Here is a 9606-nt window from a genome sequence, read left to right on the forward strand (position 1 = left end):
AGGTTACACTGTTGAATATCCTATTATGTTAAGCTAAAGCGCGTGGACTTTGGCATGGCATAGTAGATGTTTTACGGCGCGATAGACACAGAAATGATAGTTATGGCGCCAGTGAGGACCTTGTTTTGATATAATATTTAGCCAGTGTTTGGTTCTGACTTCTTTTATTTTATTATTGTGGGTGTTTTACGTAATAAAACATTTTTAAAAATGTTGGCAGCACTGCACGACTGTACTCTATGGACGAACCGCACCTGGTGATGATGTGTCTCTATTCCAGCAGTGTGTGTATGATGCTGTGCAGGGAGGAGCCAGTTGGGCTCATAGAACCCGATACTCTCGATGATGATGGGTGTGTTTGTTTTCCATTCTGTGTGCAGGGCAATTTGAATTCGTGACAATTGTAAGAAAAACTTTGATCAGGCAGGCTTTTTCAGATGAGCTGTTCAAAACAACCATGTGGGTGTTCGAGAAAACAGTGCTACCTATGTAGAGAAAATATAACGGTACAGTTGAGAATTACCTTGAGAATGGCATATTGTGTGAGATATCCATTAATTGGAGTTCTGCGTGTTTGAGTTACCTGTGCTTGACTGTACTTTTGTATGCTTTAAAACGTTATCCAGGAATTTTGTTTTGTGACCCAAATTGTTTCAACAAATGTCCTTTTATGTTAATGTTATGAGTCTGTTCTTGAGATTATTACTGTATTCTTTTGTTTGAAATGTCACTGTTTTCATTGTTTAGATATGTTTGCTGTATGTGATACTCTAGCCATAAAAATTTCAAATAATGTTATTTATATAAGCTTATATAAAAAAGATCGAAAATATCTTCGCAGACATAGATTGTGCTTTGAGTACTGTTGAACTTTATACACTCCCAATTATTGAAATAAACTTATCTGTAATTCTTACAATATTGTAAAATGTATGATTGTTGAATAGAATTTTGTGCCATTTCTGCTGTTCATCTTTTTTCAACAAACTTCCTTTATATCTGTTGTTTTCCTTTTTATGCAATACCCAGTTGTAATTTGCTTTTAATTGGTTTTGTTTCCTTTGGTATATATTGCATTTTTCGGTCATTGTTTGCTTTTTGTTTTCCCGCTCATACTTCCTTTTGAATCCTTCCAATTTGTTAAACCATCCAAGCATCAGCTGTAACATTTTGTGACATCAGGGATTCTCCTTTGGCCATACTTTTTCTGAAAGATACCCCCATCCTAGTTCGAAAAGATCTCCGACATTGCTAATAAAAACATGTCTCAAAGTCAATACGTTGGACCATTATTCAAATAAAAGAATGAGATACAGACCCAGTTGTTTAAACCCTTCAAGCATCAATGATAACGTTTTTTTGGCATCAGGGAATCTTCTTTGACCATATTTTTTTAATGAAGACTGTTTTCACTGAACTCAGATTTGACTATCACGTTGTTTTATTCTTTGAGGGAGTAAGTGTGCTCTTCTAGGAGCTGTTAAAATAATCAGGAAGCTTTTTTTGTGAACCAAATGAAGACAATTGGAAGTTAACTCTTTGGAGACGCACCCACTTTCCCTTTTCCGATAACCCTGTGGCACATCTTCTTTGCCCTTCTTTATCAGGTCACCATTTTTTCCCTATCAGCAGTACAAAAATCACACTTACACCACTAAAAAGTACAATTTCTCTTTTTTGCTCTAATACCAATCAATCATACATTCACAATACCAGCTTCACCTTGATCAAGGCTTCAAGATCACTATAAATGCCCTTAAAAGAAAAAAATTCTCGACAAGATGAGACTTGGGGGTCGGGTAGATCTATCAATTAATGGTTCAGATTCATCATCACTATCTTTTGAACTTTCATCTTTTAATTTTAAATCTAACTCCTCATCCATCATCCATAAACAACTCCAAAGCTTCTTCAGTCCGTATCAAACCACGTCGCTTGGAGCTCGCTATTTGGATAGAAACTGTGCATGCGACATTTCGTGGGAAACAATGGGCCTAAAACAAAAGCCATGCAAAGCGATTCTAAGTCAAAAACAAATAAAACGAATCAACCCAATTATAGGGCTTTGGACGAGCTTTCCAGTGATGTAGGGGTTGTCCACCTTAGACCACTAGTTAAGCTAATAAACACATTGAAAATCGTCAGCAGATTGTCCCCTGACAAGGCGACAATGGTAGATTCCCATGTCAGAGGATTATCCACCGATGCGTCTTCAAAGAGTTACATTTTTTTTTTCTTTTCTTTGGTACACAGGTTCAATTAAATACATTGCCTTTTAGGTCAATGCTTGTGTTCATACTGTGAATGTCAACATTTGTTCTCATAAAAAGTATATCATGGTAGAGATTTGCTGGTTGTGAAATCAAGAAGTCTTTTGATGTAAGCACCATCCCTGATTGTGAATGTTTGATAATGTACTAGGGGTTTTTTTTCTCTTAGCAATGCCTAGTTGTTCAAATACGACGCCTTTTTGAAGAGATTGATTGCAATGTTCTAATGCTTCATATTAATTTCTAGTGCAGACCTAGATATCGCTAATTACTTAGTCTTCGTATATACATACAGTTGAACCTGCTCTTATAAGATAATCTGTAGTACAAACGACCACTGTCCAGTCTCCTCCCCCATTTGCATTTTCTTTACATTATAATGGTACTGTGTAAGGCGGCCACCTGTATAAGATGGCCAATTTTCTCTTTGACAATGGCTCACTATGTACTGTCAAAATTGTGTAAGATGGACACTCATTGTTGAGGAGTATAGCATTTAAAACTGGTGGTTCTGTGATTTTCCTTCCATCCTGGGGTAGGAGATAAAGCAGTGGCTGTAGGTGCAATGCCACTAACAAAAACCCAACTCCATCACAGAGAGATTGTAAGAAAAATGAATGGGTATGTTGGTGTCTGTTGTATTATATTGAAAAGTTGTTTGAGCAGATAAAAAAGAGAAAGACGCTTTTAAGAGCATAGTTGCTGTGTGTTGCTGAAATACAAAAATTATAATATAATATAATAATAATAATAATAGTAATAATAATACCAATTGGAAGCTAGATTTCCCCCCCCCCCCTCCCAGAGCAACCAAGTCCTCTCATCCCAGAGATGGGGGCAGGGGAAGGCATGGCAGGTCCCAGAGGGTTAATGTTGTCGACAAGCAAGACGCAAATGGTCTCTGCACCTTCTCCGCAGTCATAGGGCTCTCCGATAAATGCATGCTTAATACATGTATGTAGCTGGGTATTCCCTACGTAGAGTCACATCCAGTACAGTGCTGACAATGAACCTCTGCTTCCCACCCCACCAATACCCGTCCCAACTCCAGGTCAAAGAAAGGTTGTCGATGGAGAGAGGAGAAAAGAAAATTGGTAATTATAATGAGAATAATAATAATAAAATGTAATAAAGTAAAACAATAAAAACAATAAATAGAAAGAGTAAGATACATAGTAAAGTAATATGTCTCTTTTGGGGGTCACCCCTTGACCCGTTAGCTTCCTCTTTTTCTTTTCCTGTTTGAAGAGTACTAATCCCCCCGCACCATGAAGAGGTAGGTCTATTTGGGGGGATTGTTGAGGTGAAAAGAGGTTGTTTTAAGTGAAATTCTAGAACAGTGTCGTTATTTTTTTTTTTTATGCAAGGAGCGGAGTAGGACTGTAGGAGTGGTCATTTGTGCAGGTGATTATCTTGGACAGATGGCTGTTAGAGCAGGATTATTTGTGTTTATAATCATTTTGTGCCAGATCTGAAATAGATTTTGGTGGTCATGGTTCGCCATTCATTTCTTTCCTCTGGTGTTCCAAAAAGAAAAAACCCTATGCTATTCCTGTCTTTCCACATCACTTATCTGTTCAGGTTTCTTAATTAAGTAAATTGTTATTAGTTTACCTTTGTCTCGTTTTCTTTCTGTTTTTCTAGTGAGACCATGATGTCAAGGCGTTTATGTTGATTGATTCAAGTGTCATAGAAACTTGCATGTCTCTTCCTAATTGTTTTATAAGCGAGCAGCTCATGCAGGATTTTTATTAGCAGCACTTTTGATTTCTTTTCCGTCCGTCCATGAAATTCTCAACAGTCTTCTAAAAAACACAGTTCTGCTTCTTCCATTTTTTTTTCTCTGTCTTTGGTACGGTAATTGCCCAGCATTCACAATCAAATAGAAGAAGGGTAGATCATACATAACCTTTTAAAACTCTAATTTTTTTTTTTTCCATTGAGATGTTTCTATTTTTCAGGGCTGAATTCATTTATATTTTATTTCTGTGGTTCATGTGGCATCAGATGTAATTATATAGCCTATCTGTGTCTGGTCGCAGTACAGATTTTTAATGATGCTTAATTATTTTCCATCTATGTCTAGCTCTTCCAAAAATTTCAGCAGTTCATCATGTCTAACCTTATTAAAAAGCCTTTGAATAATCGATATGCATGTAGCATAATTACAGATCTTTCTGTGCTTCAGTATATCTTTCCATTAACATTATAAGGATGAGTCCTGGTGATATTTGCAAAGCTATGGAGACTGATTTAATGTCTTCTGGAATCTTGCCAATGTCAAAGATAGAATTTAAGTGCTTAATGGTTATTCTAGTACCCAATTCTTCTAATATGACAATTGCTTCAACTGGAATATTACCAAGCCCTGTATTTTTCCTTGTTTCTTTTTCATAATGGCAGTTTGTACTTCTTCTTTCAGGATTGATGGTCAGTCTATCTCTTCTGTTTTCTAATCGTCTGTTTAAAACATCACCTTTGTCCATGATAATGTCTCCTCCTTTTGATCTTATCCAACCTGTATTTGAGCAACCTTTTTGTCCACTTACTTCTTTGATTTTGAAATGCACCCATCTGTCTGTTTGTCTGTCTGTCTATATGTATACAATCTGGCATACACATAGAGAAATCGGCAGGACTAGAAAATCTTTTCACTATGTGCAAACTTCACTTGTACATGTTTTAAATAATATATACATGTAAGAAAAAAATTGCAACCTGAACATGTTTGCTATGTGTGTGTCCGCTATGTGAATGCTACACTATATACATATTAGATGTGTTTACTTTACTATAGGTGATGCTGTAGTCATAAGAATTTCAAATGTTGTAAGACCAAAAATGTGAGGCAGCGTGGTGGAATCAGGCTCTTGTCAAAATAATCAAAGTGAAGAAACCTGCATTTTTCTGCAGGTTTGTGAATTTTTATCAATTTTTTGTTATTTTGGCTCAACGCCTTTCATTCCCATTAAAGAACTCATTTCTATGTGGATTTTTCTGAAAAACGTTGATTAAAGGCACAAAAAATGTACATTTTTAGTTACCACAGGCTCTTAAGCTAAGGAAATAACTAATCTTTGGCGGCCATTTTCTCACTAATTTTATCTCTTAAAACAGGTGACCCCACCTCCTTCAATTGCAAATATCTCGACTTGTATTCAAGATAAATGGATACTTTTTTCATCCAAATAAAGACAGGTGAACAAGCTTTAAGATGATACCAATAACTCTACATGCCCAAAAATTGACGAGAGCCTGATTCCACCACGCTGCCTCACAAATGTCTTTGTAGACCTAGATTGCGCTTTCTACCTCCAGACCTCGATGGGAGACCACGGTAACCTCAGTTTTTTACTAACAATGCAATAAAGATGATCTTTGTGTTTAATCAGTAGCCTATGTTGGACATGTTTGATCAGAATTTTGTAGGTGGGTGGAATTTCCCTGATTTAAGTGTTTACAATTTTTTTGGGTTAGAACTCTATTTCTTGAACAGGATTTGTCAGAGTTGTCAAATGTTATCTTTATGTTGAATGTTTTGTTCAGAGCATAATTTGTTGCAAATTCTAGTCAGATATCACATTTAGGTAGTGCATGAGAGTGATTTAAGCAAAGTTGTGGGTGGAATTGCCCCGGTTCACCCTATTTACAGTCAGTATTACGTATCTCTGTAAACTGAAGTAAATCAGACTTGGAACAGAATAACAGAATATAGCATTCAGTCTTTGTATTATTTTGGATAATGAACCACTTCATTATCTTTGATTTGGTTTTGCTGTAAAGACGGTAATAAGTGTTTTTGTTATCAATGTCATGGCAGTTAGCAGGCTACTTTTAAAGTAGGTACCCCTGTTTTTTGGTGCATAGGAATTGCAAAGATTATGTGTACATGAATTATGATAGATGGATTTGGTGCTTACCCTGTCCTGCTGTGTGATTCCATATAATCATTGTCTTAGTTGAACAAGTTGTGGCTTTGTCTGTTATAGTGTACCAGAGGGAAGTCTTCTTCCCAGTTTGGCTGGGTTTTTCACTCTTTTTATCTGAGCACATGTTCCAAGGCTGGTATTTGAGGATTTACCCCCTATTTCTTTGTTTTGCTACCTTTTGTAGATTTCTTTGTTTTTCTACCTTTTGTAGACCAGTGACTCGTACTTTTCTACAAGAATGTTTTGGTATCTTCATTAGTAAAATGATATGTCTTCTAAATGTTTGTGTGTGTACATCTATGAAGGAAGTACAGTATATCTCTACAGAAATCCATAAACAAGAAAGCAGTGGTATATGAGGGTGTGTTTTGATATGTTACAATCATAATACGCTCAGGAGAAACTCAGCTTTAAAAATTAATTTCTAAAGAAGTGCTTTTTGCTTACAGTTTTAGAAATTCATTTCCAAATAAGATTTTACAATTAATGATACTTTGTTATATTCCCGGTATATTTAGAGAATGAAGCTTAATTTTTTATGGTTCTGTCTTTAGTATTTTTACTTTAAAGATGTCCATTAAAATCAAACCTTTTTCAGATTCTGAAACCAGGTGTTTGTTTCTTTTAATGTTTCTCTTATTTTAACGTTGCAACCATTATTGTTACTGTTAGCACTGAAGGATGGTGTTGGTGAAATTGTAAAATCCCAGCTTTTCTAAACCAAAGCTGTCTGAAGACTATCTTAGACTCTATTTCTGTAGTCTCTATGCACCCGCATCTGTGGTGTTGTGGTTAGGTACTTTGCTTTTTGCTATTACTAGAGCTGAGTTGGATTCTTGTGTGGAGAGAATTTATTCTTTTAGTATCCCGATCTTTTTGCTGGGACATTGTATCTCTCTCAGCCGGGGCTCCCTGTGACAGGCAGAGGTAAAGCCCCCCTAAATTATCTTAACTTAAATTGTGTTGATGGGGCGTAAAAACACCTATATTAAAAAAAATAGTTTCTATCCCTTTGAGATAGATGTTGATCTGTAAGCTCTCCTTTTTTACTACTGAATGTACACATTAGTTCAAGGAGCTTATTCAATATACAAACATATATATAGGCTACTTTGTCATAAATACACACACACACACACACATATATATATATAGGCTATACACACACACACAAACACACAAACACACACACACACATACATGCACACTTACACCAGCAAGAATAAAAGGTTTTCCGAAGGTATGTTTCATAGACAGTTTATTGATTGGAACAACGAATCATGGAATCTATTGCAAATATCTCTGCACTTTGATGTCATTCATGCATGTACATTATGAAGAGTTCACACAGCATGAATCAGAAAGACTGGTTTGTAAAGTTTATTTCATAGTAGAAGCATCTGTAACTTGCATTCATTTGTGGTGAATGTGATGCAAAGTGAGACATTACATGAAGTAAGTATCTAGTAACTAAGTAACATAACTCTTTCTGTGTCAGGCACCGATGTCACTGACTTTTTCCACCACACATGAAAATGTGAAATCTGATAACGTCATGGCACAAAAAGAGTGAAGCTACGAAAGAAACGTGTTGAAGTTGAAGCAAAACAGAATCAGAAGAGCGGTAACTGAACTTCTTTGGGAATGTTTATTTCAATGGTAAATCAGTAGGGCCTTCATATAACGCCAATTGGTACATCATTTACATTATAATGATAATGGAAGGTTAAGAGCTATGATATTATAAAAGCAACAGATTTTTTAAAAACTTTTAATTGTAGCCATATTGGTTTACTGATCTGAAGTGCAACACTTCAGATATGCATTCTGTTGCTGTACATTATCATAAAAATAAATCTATGTAGCGTATAAAGATAAATTTGAACAAAACATATTTGTAAAACTTAAAATTTTGGACGGATATTACAATTATTGACTTCATAACAGTTTTACTAATTCAAGGTAAGAAGAACCCAATAGCGGTTCCCCATATTTTGATGTTAGACAATTGAGCAGTTGCAGTGTTCAATTGACTTTATTAACACGTCCATGGTGACCACAACAGGACTTGGTGCATGTGCTACCTACCCAGCCAATAGAACAGCTGCATGGGATAATTGTTTCTTAGGAAAACTCACTCGTTGTGATGATATGAAGTTCCTCTGCACTCTGTAATCTCTGGAATGTCTCCCTTTGTTGAAAACATTTTGAATGAACAACAATATTATTGAAAAGAATATTTGTTCAAATAAGGGCTCTTATATAATATATGTTACATTAAAATTTTATAAATTTTATAAAAAGAGTGGTGCAGATCTTGCTGTATTATTATGTCCTTAATTTGATATCTTGATACTTAAAAGAACAATCAAAAGCTAAAAAATATTTTAATGGTACTTAAGACTAGAGTTATACTGCTGAGATGTATGTGTTCTTCCAAGTTCATAACAAAAACTATTTTTCCTTCATAGACTTTTCAGTTTTTGGTTTTCTGTTAGTACTAGCCAAGCTACTCGTACTTTCACAGGGGTGGAGACAAACTTTTCAATTACAATTCTTGTCTTTTGACCCTGAACCAAGAGCTTTCTCACTATAAATGATTATCATTTCCAAGTCTTTTAATTGTTCTTCGTACAGCAATACGTTTTTTTAAAAGTATTTCCACAGACTTTTGACTATCTATGCTTTCGTCAACAGAAATTAGGCTCATATAGTTCCAGAAGCAAATTCTTTATCCAAGATAATTGAAACCAAAATACCAGTGTTTTTTTTTGTTTGTTTTTTTGCAGCACTTCGTTGTTGCAAGCAGAACACCTGAGATCAATTCCCGAGTGAGTTGGAATCTTTATCAAGTATCTTGGTTTTTCAGCTGGGATTTTGTTTTCCTCTCAGCCCGGATTGGCCCTGACAGGCAGGGTTGGTAGCTTGTCTCCTAAATGATCCAAATTGCGTCAATGAGAGCGTAAAAACACCAACATTAATTTTTTAACCACAAAAAACATAATACTCATTGACTTTATGAGGGAGTGGATGTAACAATCACTCAGTACCATCAATTTTTCAGTGCAAAAATTAATATCACAGAATAATACATTCAGACTCATTATCCTCTGTCTAAATGTTAATAAACAGCTTATGCTTGCTTTATGTGTGTGAGTGTGTGTTTGTTTATGTGTGTGTGTGTCCCTGTGTGTGTATGTGCATGCATACATCCATAGTATAATGTGTGTATATGTTGTTAAGGTGAAAATGGGGGGGGGGGGGGGGGTACTGTTCATGTATAGGTATCGTATATGCTTGTGGGTGCATGTGTTTGTGCAAGCATGCGTATGCCATTTAACAACATCGTTTACTTATTACATTTCGCCGACAGTAAGCATTTAAATGCATATACTAGTAAGTAGTAA

The sequence above is a fragment of the Aplysia californica genome, unplaced genomic scaffold, assembly GCF_000002075.1.
Source record: "Aplysia californica isolate F4 #8 unplaced genomic scaffold, AplCal3.0 scaffold00152, whole genome shotgun sequence".
NCBI lineage: Eukaryota > Metazoa > Mollusca > Gastropoda > Aplysiida > Aplysiidae > Aplysia > Aplysia californica.